This window comes from Hyaena hyaena, unplaced genomic scaffold, assembly GCF_003009895.1.
Source record: "Hyaena hyaena isolate Hyena2069 unplaced genomic scaffold, ASM300989v1 scaffold_167, whole genome shotgun sequence".
Classification (NCBI taxonomy): Eukaryota; Metazoa; Chordata; class Mammalia; order Carnivora; family Hyaenidae; genus Hyaena; species Hyaena hyaena.
This window is the reverse complement of record NW_024080798.1, coordinates 314,603-327,079: the sequence shown is the minus strand read 5'-3', so window position 1 is coordinate 327,079 and position 12,477 is coordinate 314,603. Positions and strand designations below refer to the sequence as shown.

The following is a 12,477-nucleotide window of genomic DNA, read 5'->3' as shown; positions in this document are numbered from 1 at the left end:
GCCATCTTTCCCTGAACTAGGGACTTGCTACAAATTCATGGTAAAATAATCAAATAATACACAGGGACATATTAGGAAATATTAGTCTCCTTCCCTTCTCTGAGCTGCTCAAATCACCTTGCTAGATATAATCACCTTTATCATTCCCTGAGGTATCATTCTAGAAGCATTTTATGTACATACAGGGTACATACATATATACAATACATGAAGATTTATTTATGCTGGTGAGAATATATTTTATCATCTACACTGCACCTAGCAATATATTTTATAGTATTTTAAAAAAATTTTAATGTTTGTTTATTTTTGAGATAGAGACAGAGAGAGACACACAGAGCAGGAGCAGGGAAGGGGCAGAGAAAGGAGACACCGATCTGAAGCAGGCTTCAAGCTCTGACCTGTTAACACAGAGTCTGCCACGGGGCCTAAACTCACGAACCACAAGATCATGACCTGAGCCAAATTCCAACACTCAACCAATTGAGCCATCCAGATGCCCCTTAGAGCTTATCACATATTAGTGTGCTCGGCTCTGTCTCTTTTCTTGTTGTGCATGGTATTACTATAACTTACTTAATAATGTCTCGTTTTGGATAATTTTTTCAGTTACTTTGATATTATAAACTAGCCTACAATAAACATTCCTGTATGTATGTCTTTGCTTGCATATAATTTAACATCATTTTCTTTGTTGACCTGTTTCTCTCTTTTTCTCTCTTCTCCCCCACTGTTTGATGGTTAATTTTATGCATCAGCTTGACTGGGCTAAGGTTTGTCCAGATGACTGACTGGTACAACATTCTTCTGGCGTTTGTCCATGTGTTTCCAGAAGAGATTAATGTTTGAATCAGTAGACTTCGCAGAGATTGCCCTCACCAATGCACATAAGCATCACCCATTCCTTTGAGGGCTAAGTAGAACAAAAATATGGAGGAGGGGTTACTCTTCTCTCTCTCTCTCTACTTGAGTTGAGACCTCCATATTCCCTTGCCCTTGGACATGATCGTTCCTGGTTCTCAGGCTTTCAGACTCAGACTGAGACTTAAACCATTAGCTCCAGATTCTCAAACCTTCATTCACAGACTGAATTATACTGTCAGTTCTCCAGGTTGCAGACTATGTATGGTGAGATTTCTCAGCTTCCATGAGTACGAGAGCCAAATCTTGTAATAAATCTCCAATTTCTCTATATCGTATTGGTCTATTTCTCTGGGAAACCCTGGCTAATACACACCTCCCAGCCCCACTGTGAGTTCCTTGTGATCAAGGAGACGGTATCATTCACTGATGACTGTGGCAGCCTGCATGGGGCCTGACGCTGAACCAGTAGTTGGACCAGCCCTGCCTTCAAACAGTTGCATTTTTATGTCAGTCATGACAACGGCTATTGACCATGCGGTCCTCTGAAGCTCTTGACTGAGTGCCTCCCCTACTCCAGACAGGAGCTAATGCAATCTTTACCACAGCTCTGTGAGATGGGAGAGGGTCCTCAGGGTTTGCAGAGCAGGACACTTAGGCACAGGCGATTTACATAACTAGTAAGAAGCGGAGGCCATATTTGAATACAGTTGTCTCTGAAATCAATGCCGGGCCTCTTGAATACTACCTGGTAATTAACATTTATATTGTCACAAATAATGCAGAACAGCTCTTCCCTTCCCTCCCTCCCTCTCCCTCCCTTCCTTCCTTCCCTCCCTCCCTTCCTTCCTCCCTTCCTACCTTCCTCAGTTATTCACTGAGAGCTCACAGTGTTCCAGGCAGGGGGTGATACAGTGTGATTATTGGTTGAAACATTTCTGCCCTGGTAGAACTTGCCGTGTAAAGGCACAGACAGATTCAAGGGGGGAAAATGTGATGAGTGTCCGGAAGGGGAGATAATGGGGTGGCTTTAGAAGCGCGTCGCTTGGAGGCTCTTCCCAGGAATAGAGGGTCTCCAGCCACTGTGATGAATTGGAGGACCCTTGAATGATGAGTGAACTGGAGGGAGAAGGAGCAGAGAGGTGAAGGGTGAGGGTCCAACATATTCCCTGTCTTCCTCCAAGGCTCTTTACAGTATAATCTTGCTCTCTGGTCCACTGCCAGTTCTCAGGGCCTCTGCAGCAAAAAAAAGCTGGAGGGCCTCAGTCCTTCTGCATCTGAAAGGTGGATGAACCCCCCCCCCACCACCACACCCCGCCACCCATCAGCCCTTTCTAATTTTAAAGCAGTAGCTCCCTTGATTGAAATCTCAATTTGGGAACAGGCCTAGGATTGGCCTGTGGCTCGGAATTTTCACCAATAAGCAGAGTGGGAGGTGGAGAGGCGTCCCTTTAAGCAGCAGGGAAGCAGCCTGGAGAGCTTGAAGCTTCTCTCCCCAGGACCTGAGTGATTATCCGGGACCCGGAGCTGTGCACGGAGCAGCTGCCACAGCCCCGGGAATGTCACCCCCCTTGCGCGGAGCCCCTGCGGGGGGGCCCCCTCTGGCTCCGGGCAGTTGGCGGCCGACGCCCCGCCGGGCTTCCTAGCCGCAGCCGCATCCCCTGTCCCCAGGTCTGCGGCCCCCTCCCCCTTCCTCCCAGATCCGCGCCGGCGGAGGCGCCGCAGCGGCGAGCAATGCAAGGCTGAGCCTGGTAAGTGGCCCCCCTATGGCTCGGGCGCATGGAGGGGTCGCTGGGGCGCCGTGGCTCCTGGTTTTCACGACCCTCCCAGGGAAAGGGGCCTTGAGCTGGGATGCTCACCCCTGGTAGTGATGCGCCTTGCCACACGGAGACACTGAGGAGGTCATGAGCTCTAGGGAGGGGACCTAGGGATCGGTTTGATCTGTCTGCCAGCCGTTGCGCAGCCACTTTATGAACCAGTAATAGGAAGAATGATACCGGGAATTCGGGGGTATTGCGGTCCCTGTGTTGGGACGGCTTTGGGGGAACCATTTGAACTTCTCTGAACTTGGTTTTCAAACACTCATTATCTGAGAATTCACTCTCCTCAGATATTGAAAATGCACTTAGTGCTTGTGACCTACTTCTTTCTTCCCTTTACGCTATCAAAAAATATTTTCCAGCGTCTTCAGGGAGGTCATCCAAGAATGAAGTTCGTCTCCCCACGCTCCTTATTGCTTGATCTCCTAGAAGTCTTAATATTCATTTCTCTTCTCCTTGGAAGATACCCATAATTAAGCAATTCTGGAATCGGTCATGTATTCTCTCTGAGTGGGGGGGAGGGGTCGTTTGGAAGTGGGGAAGAGACTCCCCTTCTCCGGCCTTCACGTCCCTTGGGGGAGTCCATAGGATGGAGAAAGCTTTTGTCTGTGTGGGGGGCTGGGGGGGGAGGGAGGAGTTCATTGGAATCCTGCTCTTCCAAGTTTCCAAATGCACCCTCCGCTTCTGGGAGTCGGGACTTGATGAGGACTGGAAGCCTGCAAATCTAGAATTCCCCAGGCAGCTGTATCCTAGGACATTTTAAAACCAAAATAATCCACGGGGTTGCAGGCAGAGGGGGAGGTTTATGGAAAAGACGCAATCGTAGCTTCCCTCGGCTCCCTCCGCAGTCTGTTCACTTGTGTATAACTGAAGCAAGTTGGAAGCCCAACGCAAAGGGTCAGAGATTTTTTTTTTCAAAGATGAAGCATCTGGAAGAAATGCCTTTCAAAATTGGAGTGAAGTCTGATGCGTGGATTGCCAAACTCCATTTCTGACCATATTAAAATATTTTGGCTTTTAGCAGAGCTCATTTTGCCGGGTTGGCCTTTCTTTCCAGTTGTCGAGGTGGTGTGAACCATTTGTATGCTTTGGGTTCCCTGCTTTCCGCAAACAGATGTTTTTATCTGTGCGACTAGTTGAATATCGAAAGAGATGGACCCGGCCCTGTGTATGGACAGAGTGAACAAATACCGCTTGGGGAGGACGGGTCTCAAATTGTCAGTTGCCAAATCTTCCCAGCCGTTGGGCAATTCAGATAAAGGTGTCAAGTGAGCTGAGCAATGAAGAATTTATATGTGCAGCTAATTCTGCTCGTCCTACAATGAAACATCTTCCCATGGGGCCCAAAAGTCGGGGGAAGGGAGGCTTATAAAAATGATCCTACGTTCTTAGTCACTGACTGCCCAGCTCCCCCTGGATTTCTGAGAACCTGCCAGGAGAAACTGTTGACTGAATGGAAGTTTCAAGAAATGCAGAACAGAAATCAGTACAAGCCTTCCTCGAGTGACTTTTATTTCTGTTTGGAGGAAAGGAACACTTTGTTAGAATAACAAACCGTGGCTGCTTTTCAAGAGCAGAAAATGGTTCTTATTCCGAAGGTAGATTCGTTTCATTTTAAGAGTGTGAATCATTTGGTTTAGGTTTTTTTTTTCCTTTTTGCGGTGGAGGCTTGGAGATGATTAAACGTCCTGTCTGCAGGAAATTACCAGGAGATTTGAGTATTTTCCTGAATCAGCCTCAGATGGTACACAGCTTTGGGTGTAATACAAGAAAGCTGTGTTACCAGGCAATCTTTCTGCATTGATAACCTCAACTCCCCGTCTTTCAAGCTTCTCCATCAACAAGCCTTTTATTTTTTTTATTTTGGGGGTTGTGCTTTCATTTAAGAAACTGAAATAACTCTCTCATTCCCTTCATGAGCTTTTTAGGACGGAACTTATTTTTGAGACCGTTTTATCGAGCGCACTTCCCCATTGGCCTCCTCCCACCAGCCGCAGCAGGAAAAGCTCTTGGCTGCTTTTCCCAAGATTTCCTCTGAGCCGAGATTGTTATCCTCGGGGACACAGATGTCTCGAAGAAGGAGATGCGCCAGGGTTGGATCCAGTGCTCACCAATTTGGTGGTGACATTTATGGTCTAGCGTAGGGCTGTGTGCAAAGAAGGCAGAGTGGTTCTGTGTTGAGCTGACCACGAAGTGCATCGAGCATCAGTGGTGTGGAGGATGCACAGTTAGAAGACCAGAAGGGACAACCAAGGGACACCATGTACCCTTTTGTCAAGTTGTGCTGAGAGATCTGCGGTTTTTAATAATTTGGGAAACCAAAGCTCAGAGGTGCAGTGCTCCCCCGGCCATTTTTCTTAATCTTTCCTGAAAGGCACCCCGTCCCATTAAGCACTTCCTGGCCACATCATCAAATAGGAAAGCTCTGGGTGAATATACACTCAGTGCACTCTTCCAGCGTCAGCGAGAGGAAGCACATGGAGGCATGTGCTGTTTTATGCTGCCAGAGCACAGAATGGTAATCCTTGTCGAATAAAATGAAACTTTATGAAAATTGTAGTGCGAGTTTAAATGCAACGTTCAAAAACACGTTTCTCTGCTATTTTTTATTTTCTCAAAATCGAAATGGCAATGGATTCTTTTTCAGGCTGCTTAGCATTTGATTACCATGCAGTTGTTTTGGTGAAGTTCTTTTTTTTTTTTTTTTTTTTCCATATCCTGATTTGGCGTGACAAGCAGGGGAAGACTCGGGTTTTTTTGTTTTTGTTTTTGTTTTNTGAAGTTCTTTTTTTTTTTTTTTTTTTCCATATCCTGATTTGGCGTGACAAGCAGGGGAAGACTCGGGTTTTTTTGTTTTTGTTTTTGTTTTTGTTTTTTTTGTTTTTTTTTTTTGCAGAGATTGTATCTGGACATTTTCCAGAGCAATGGAAGGTGTCAGGGCAGTGGAGGGAACAGACAGAAGCAGGTACTGTGGGACTCGGTGTTTGGGAAAACTCATGAATGATTTCTCTGCAGATTTAGCCCCCAGACCTTTGAGAACTGCTTCATTTTTTACTTTTACCAGCCAGCCTATGTGTGGGAATCATGGTACCCATCATGGGGGGTGGGAGGAGCTCTCTCCTCGCAAAGCACCTTCAAGGAAGATGCTAATCCTTAGGGAGCGTGCTCATGACTTTGCTCATCACATCTTTGAAAATTTACTTCGTACCACGTTATCTTAAAAACCAGCAAAACTGTGATGACTTGATTGGGAACATTTGCAAAAGCTTCCTAGGTTACTTGGCATTCACCTGGGCTGTTGGAATTACTCATTTTAATGTTTTTGGCGACCAGGGCTCTGCTCAGACTTCTGATAATGAGCAAGAATCTGTTGAGTTGGATTTCACACAATTCCATTTTTGAGCGCTTGGCTGTTCAGGCTGGAGGACAGGTCTCGTCTTTGTGTAGCGTAAATGATCATAAACAGAACGGTAGCTGTTCACTGACTGACTTTTTCCAGGCTCAGACTAATGGTCTTAGCAACCTTTCTTAAACTTCACTGCCCAGAAGCATATCCTTCAGAGAGTCTATCTCAGTAGATCTGTGGTGTGACCTACGAAATTTGCATTTTAAGAAGCATCCCAAGCCCAAGCGGGACCTTAGGCTCTGTCTTGAAACACACTTTGCTTTTCTGTTCATTATCATTTACAATCCTTACAGTAACCCAAATAGGTCCTCTTATCGTGCCCATTTCACAGATAAGGAAAGGTAGCCTCATAGAGGTTCAGTGACTCCCTGGGGTCACACAGCTAGCTGCTAATTGGCCATGCAGGGGACCTGAACCAGTAACTGTCCAATTCCGTTGTCCGTGTGTGCAAGCTTATGCTTATGGTGGTTGGGAGGTCTCTTCCAAGTTGGACTTCGTGATCCTCCCCCATCTCTCTCTGCTGATGGTCCCTTCTCTAAGATGCTGACGTTTAGATGACACTATAGTCATCAGGGACCCCTTTTATACTGTCTGCTGAGGCAGAGTTTAGGAAGACTGAATAGGGGTGTAGACGTTAGTGTTAATACTTGAGGAGTGTCCAGCTAATTTGCCCTGAGTTCTCTAACCGCTGAACCAAGACAAGTCAAGATTGGATTGATTTATTCATGAGGTGCTTTTCGGTCCCCCAGCTTTTGAAATCTTGAAGGCAGCTCTGTCTCCTTCACGGGGCCCTTTCACAATGCCCAAGGCCACTCACTTCCTGTCATCTATTCATGCACTTTCACAGGGGCCTCCCACATGACCCCTCATGGTTCACGTGCCCAAGGAGATAGACCCCTTTTCCTGTTGCCCATGGCGTAAGCCCGCCTAAGGTCCCTCTTCTCCCTACGTCTTCTGTATAAACTGCCCCCTATCTGGGTAGATTTCCTGCAGAAAACAAATGCAAAGGAAATATTGTGATTAGGAGAGGCAGAGACAAGGCGGAGTCTCATTTAGACCTCCTGCCTGATTCCCCCTTGGCCTGACCTGATTTCCCTTGCCTCTGGGCACATGGACTAGTGCTGATTTATCTTGCTTAATTGCTGCAAGCTGGTGATATAGGACAAACCACTTAACCTCGTGAGCTTTGCCTCCATTATCTGTAAAATGGAATGTTCATGTCAGCCCTTTCTCCTTTGGGTACAAGTGGTATAACAACCACGGAGGCACTTTGGGCTTCGTTCAGATGCATTTCTGAAGATGCTCTCATGTTGCCATCAAGCAAGCAGTGGTTCCCAGTCCGTGTTCTAGGCAGCACCTGTTGGCAAATGGCACTTCCAAACAAGAAAATAAAAAAACACAGCTTCATGTAGATTTGCACAATGGGACATCCTACATCTTTTTCTGAGGAATCACAACTCCTAGGAGTATTTTAAAGGCTCTGAGCCCTGGAGCGGAGAAACCTATTTGGCTGTGCATGTTTCCTGTAGATGTGACCCCAGAACTGCTTTACTGTGCTGACAATACATTTGGAGGAGCTGTCGTGTTTCCCAGCGTCAGCCTCACTTCTTATTAGCAGCGTGTCTTTGGACAAGTCACTTATATCTCTGAACCTCCATTTCCTTCTGTCTGAAATGGGAGTAAGAATGGCCCCTACCCTACAGAATTTTAAATCAAGGTAAATAAGTTAGGAGATTGCCTTCCACCTGTCAGAAACATTCCTGTGGGAGCACCATTCCCTCCTCCTGGCTCTCTTCTCTCTCTCTCTCTCTCTCTCACTCTCACTCTGACTCTCACTCTCTCTCTCTAAGCTTCTGTGTGTCCTGCTCACCACATCTTCCTCTCCTTGTTCTCCTCAAGTTCTTTCAATGGTGGATGGCTCTTGTCCCCTTTGTCTGTGCCCTTTTATCGCTCATTTTGCTTGCTCTCATGGTTTTTTTTTTAATGTTTTATTTATTTCTGATAGAGAGTGAGAGAGATAGTGTGAACAGGGGACGATCAGAGAAAGAGGGAGACACAGAATCTGAAGTAGGACCCAGGCTCAGAGCTGTCAGCACAGAGCCCAATGTGGGGCTCGAACCCACGAACTGTGAGATCATGACCTGAGCCGAAGTCAGATGCCTAACCGACTGAGCCACCCAGGCGCCCTGCTTGCTCTCTTCTTTGACATCAGTCCTGGGCTGCCTGTTGTCACAGACCGATGACTCCCAAATGGCCATGTTCGGCCTGCACCTCTCTCTTGAGCTCCAGGCTTAGGCACACCTCTCTCTTCATAGTGTCTTTATTAGGTGTTAAACAGGCTTCTCAGTGTGTCCAAACACAACCCTAGATTTATTCCTCTGCCCAAGCCTTTACCAGGTCAGCAGGTGCACGCCCCAGCCACCCCGCTGCTGAGCTACATACTCATCTTACGTCTTTCTCTTTTCCACACACACACTCCTCTGGCCAATCCAGTGGGAATAAGTCCTTGCAATGGTACCTCATGATTAAATTCCACATGGAACATGGGGAAGGGAAAGGGTGAAGGGCTTGGCGAAGGACTTCAGGGAACTTCCCGGGTTTCTGAAGATGCTTCTGTCTTGATTAGGGTGTGGGTTTCATGGGTAAAGGCCGCTGTCAAAATTGATCAGACTCTCCATATAAAATACACATTCTGCTATATGTAAATTACACCTCAGTAAAAACATAGGTTAGGAAAGAAAACTATCCCCAATGGGGGAGCACTGCTCACCATCTGTACGCACAACTTTAGAGTGCCACCATTAGGCCTCACTTTGATTACTCAGTAACCTTCCCAAATACCTAGTGTTTCTGAACATCAGATTATGTCACTCCCTTATTAGCACCTACCAGCAGCTTCCCATTACGGTAAAGACAAACTCTAAACGACTTACCATGAACTCTGAGATTCCCACTCCCACGCCAGCAATGCCCGCACAAACCTGTCTCTGTATGGACATCTCCCTCCCCCTACCACTAATGTCTGTGCTCCAGTCATCCTAGCCCTTTAACTGCCTGCCTCTGGGCCTTTATACTTGCTATTCATTCTGTTCTGAATGCTCTAGAACTTTTCCTGGCTGGCAGCTTCTCATCCATGACCTTCTTAGCTTAAATGTCATTCTACCAAGAGAGACCCCCCCTACCTGCCTTTGCTTCGCCACCCCCGACACGCATACGCTGCATTTTTCTCTGCCACGTTACCCTTATTAATTTTTGTCTAAAACACTTCTCAGGATAGAAGTATTTGTTTTTCAACGTGCTATCTGCCTCCCCCTTCCGAAGGGCAGGGATTGTGTCATTCAGTCCCCATCTTCATTGCACAGAACTGCGACCCAGTAGGGGCTCACTCAGTTGAATGACAGGCACCTAGCTCTGTGTCTGATGTAGCAACTGCAAGAACATTGTTAGCTAATCATCAGGTTTAAGGTTCTGATTTTATTACTCTTCTTTTCTTGTCTCTTTCCTTTCCTTCTTGGGGATGGGAAGAGTTATGCGCTCTGTGACCCCACTAAATCCACGCATTTAATGTTTCTGACCCTTCGTTTTGTTTTGTTTAATTATAAAACAAGGTCAGTGATAGCTGCCCTTCATAGAGGTCTATAAACTCTTTGGAGGAAGGTGTTATCGCAGTAGGAGTGAAGCAGTAGTGTTTTATCACCTTTTAAAAATTGTCCCCGCAACTAATGGTTTTCTTTGAAGACCCGGAGCCCTCCTGCTGAGGAAACCTTACCAGATCAGCTGCTGCTCTGGGAATGATACTTGAGAAGCAGAGATTTTTAAGACTTACGGAAACTCCCACAGATGGCTTTGGAACTCAGAGGGCAGTAAACATGTCTATTTTAACCTGTTGGCGAAAATCTTGCCCCAGGAACAAGGTTGTGCTGGATGGATAGTGCCCCAGACTTCCTCCTCTCCCTGTTTGCAAAGACTCTCACCCACCGTCATCATTGGGATGCTCATCTAATAATCGGAGCAGAGGATTGTATATTCTAGACAAGAGTAAAAATCAACAAGTGTTGGTGGGGATGAGGATGTCCTTCCCTGGTTAAGAAGACAGGGATCCAGGCATGTCTGGAAACCCACTGGTCGTGATTTATTTGCACTGTTGATTTAGTCACTAGAACTGGGAGAGTGCAGAGGACCTGTTTGCTCGCGGCTCTGGGTGGAAGCAGTAAAGGGCCCTTACAGAGCTCGGGGGTGGTGCTGCGACGGATGGGTAATGTCTGCCGTGCGTGGGCAAGAATTGTCTTTGGTCCTGTCCATAAAGAATGAGATGGTTAGGTTTGGAAGGGTCCAAGGAGATTATCCAGTCTGACTCTCTTGACCTGGTAACTACTAAGCTGTGTTTGGGGGGGCTTTAGAAGAATAATCATGAGCTTGGTACGAAGTAATAACCCTTAACTTTTTGGGCCTTTGTTCCCCTCCTGGGTCTCATCAGTGCTTTCTGCATGATACACTGCGGTACTTCCTAGGAATGTTTGGTGAGATCCTCCAGTTAAGTTTGGGAAATTCCATATTACCGTATCCCTTCTGTAACACACATGTGGCACAGGAAACCTAGGAAAGGTCCCGAGAAGTTCACCTATAAAGAAACCAATCTAACCTTGCTTCCCAATCCGCGTTATCCCAGGATGCTTTTCAGGGACACCTCTCGCCACCTGGTAGAACACCGTCTTGAGATGATGCCACATGACATCTAGGTGGTGGGGAGTGTATTCATTTCCTAGGCCCGCTGTATCCACGTGTCTTTCATTTGGTACCTTTTAGCAAAGGAGATGTACTCTTTCACAGTTTTGGGTGCCTGAGGTTTGAAAATCAAGGTGTCAGCAGACCCATACTCCTTCCAGAAGCTCTGGGGCCTGCAAGCAACCCCTGTTGTTTCTTGGCTTGTGGGCATATCGCTCCCAGTACCTGCCTCTTTCTTCACAGGGTCTTCTCTCTCTCTCTCTCCCTCCCTCCCTCTCTCTCTCTCTCTCCATGTGTGCGTGTGTATCTGTGTGTGTGCGTGTGCGTGTTAAATCTCCCTCTCTCTTTCTCTTTTCAGTGTATTTCCAATGACATTTAGGCTCACCCAGATAATCCAGAAGAATCGTCTCATTTCAAAACCCATAATTTTATCTGCAGGGACCCTTTTCTCAAATAAGATAACATTATAGGTTCCAGGATTTAGGATATGGACAGACATATCTTTGCGAGGCCATTTTTCACCCTCGCACAAGGACATTTGAGTCAAGAGTCAGGAGACCTGGATCAAGTGCTGGCTCTTCCAAGAGCTTCACTGCCTCCCCCCCCCCCCCCCCCCCCCCCCCCCCACCAGCTACATGGGGAAGCAGTTAGAATGCTTAAATCAGGAGACAGGAACCATTTCTTTAGCCCTCATAACTGCAGTCATCTGCCCTATTACATGGGATGTAATTGTGCACACTTCATAGGGTTATTATAAAGATTAAGTGAGGTGGGATGCCTGGGTGGCACGGTCGGTTAAGCATCAGACTTTGGCTCAAGTCATGATCTTGCGCTTCGCAAGTTCGAGCCCCACGTCGGTCTTTGTGCTGACAGCGGGGGACCTGCTTCGGATTCTGTGTGTCCCCTCCACCCCCTGTTCTCTGCCCCTCCTCCCCTCTCGCATGCGTGTATTCTTACTGTCTCTCAAAGATAAACATTTATTTATTTTTATTTTTTTTAATGTTTTATTTATTTCTGAGAGAGAGAGACAGCGTGAACAGGGGAGGGTCAGAGAGAGAGGGAGACACAGAATCCGAAACAGGCTCCAGGCTCTGAGCTGTCAGCACAAGAGCCCGACACGGGGCTCAAACCTACGAACCCTGAGATCATGACCTGAGCCAAAGTCAGATACTTAACCGACTGAGACACCCAGGTGCCCCTCAAAAATCAAAAGTAAACATTAAAAAAAACCCAAAAAACAAAAATGATTAAATGAGGTAATTGTTAAGCATGCTTGGCACAGGTAAGTGCTGTTAGTTTATGACTCTAATTGCGTGTTTTTTTTACTATTGCTTCTGTTCCTACCACTGTTACCATGTTCCTTCTCTGAACTTGATTGTCATGTGAGGTGACAGAGACTGCTTTGTTGCACCAAATATCCACATTCCTTTTAGAACTAGTGGACGGTTCTGAGCCTCTCAAAGGCCTCATGATATATTTTTTTAATCTTTTGACTGAAGTATCATATACACCCAGGAAGGCAAACATAGGTGTTCATCTCCGGGAGATTTGATGAAGTGACCACACCCATGTCACTAGCACCCAGACCAGGAATCAGACATCACCAGTGCCCCAGAGCCCTCTTCAGGCTTTGAACACTCACCATTATCCTTACTTCTAGCATCA

At 46.6% G+C, this 12,477-nt stretch overlaps 1 protein-coding gene across 3 annotated transcripts in view; it reads left to right on the top strand.

Moving 5' to 3' along the window:
* PRICKLE2 (prickle planar cell polarity protein 2) overlaps positions 1-12,477 on the top strand; it is a 331,485-nt gene that overhangs the window by 170,471 nt on the left and 148,537 nt on the right. Inside the window, exon 1 of one of the 3 annotated variants that reach the window (XM_039240078.1) lies at positions 2,429-2,612. The exons of the other annotated variants lie outside the window; for them this stretch is intronic. The gene's annotated coding sequence lies outside the window, so the exon portion shown is untranslated. Of the gene's footprint in view, positions 1-2,428; positions 2,613-12,477 lie in introns of those variants that run through there. 3 annotated transcript variants of the gene reach the window in all.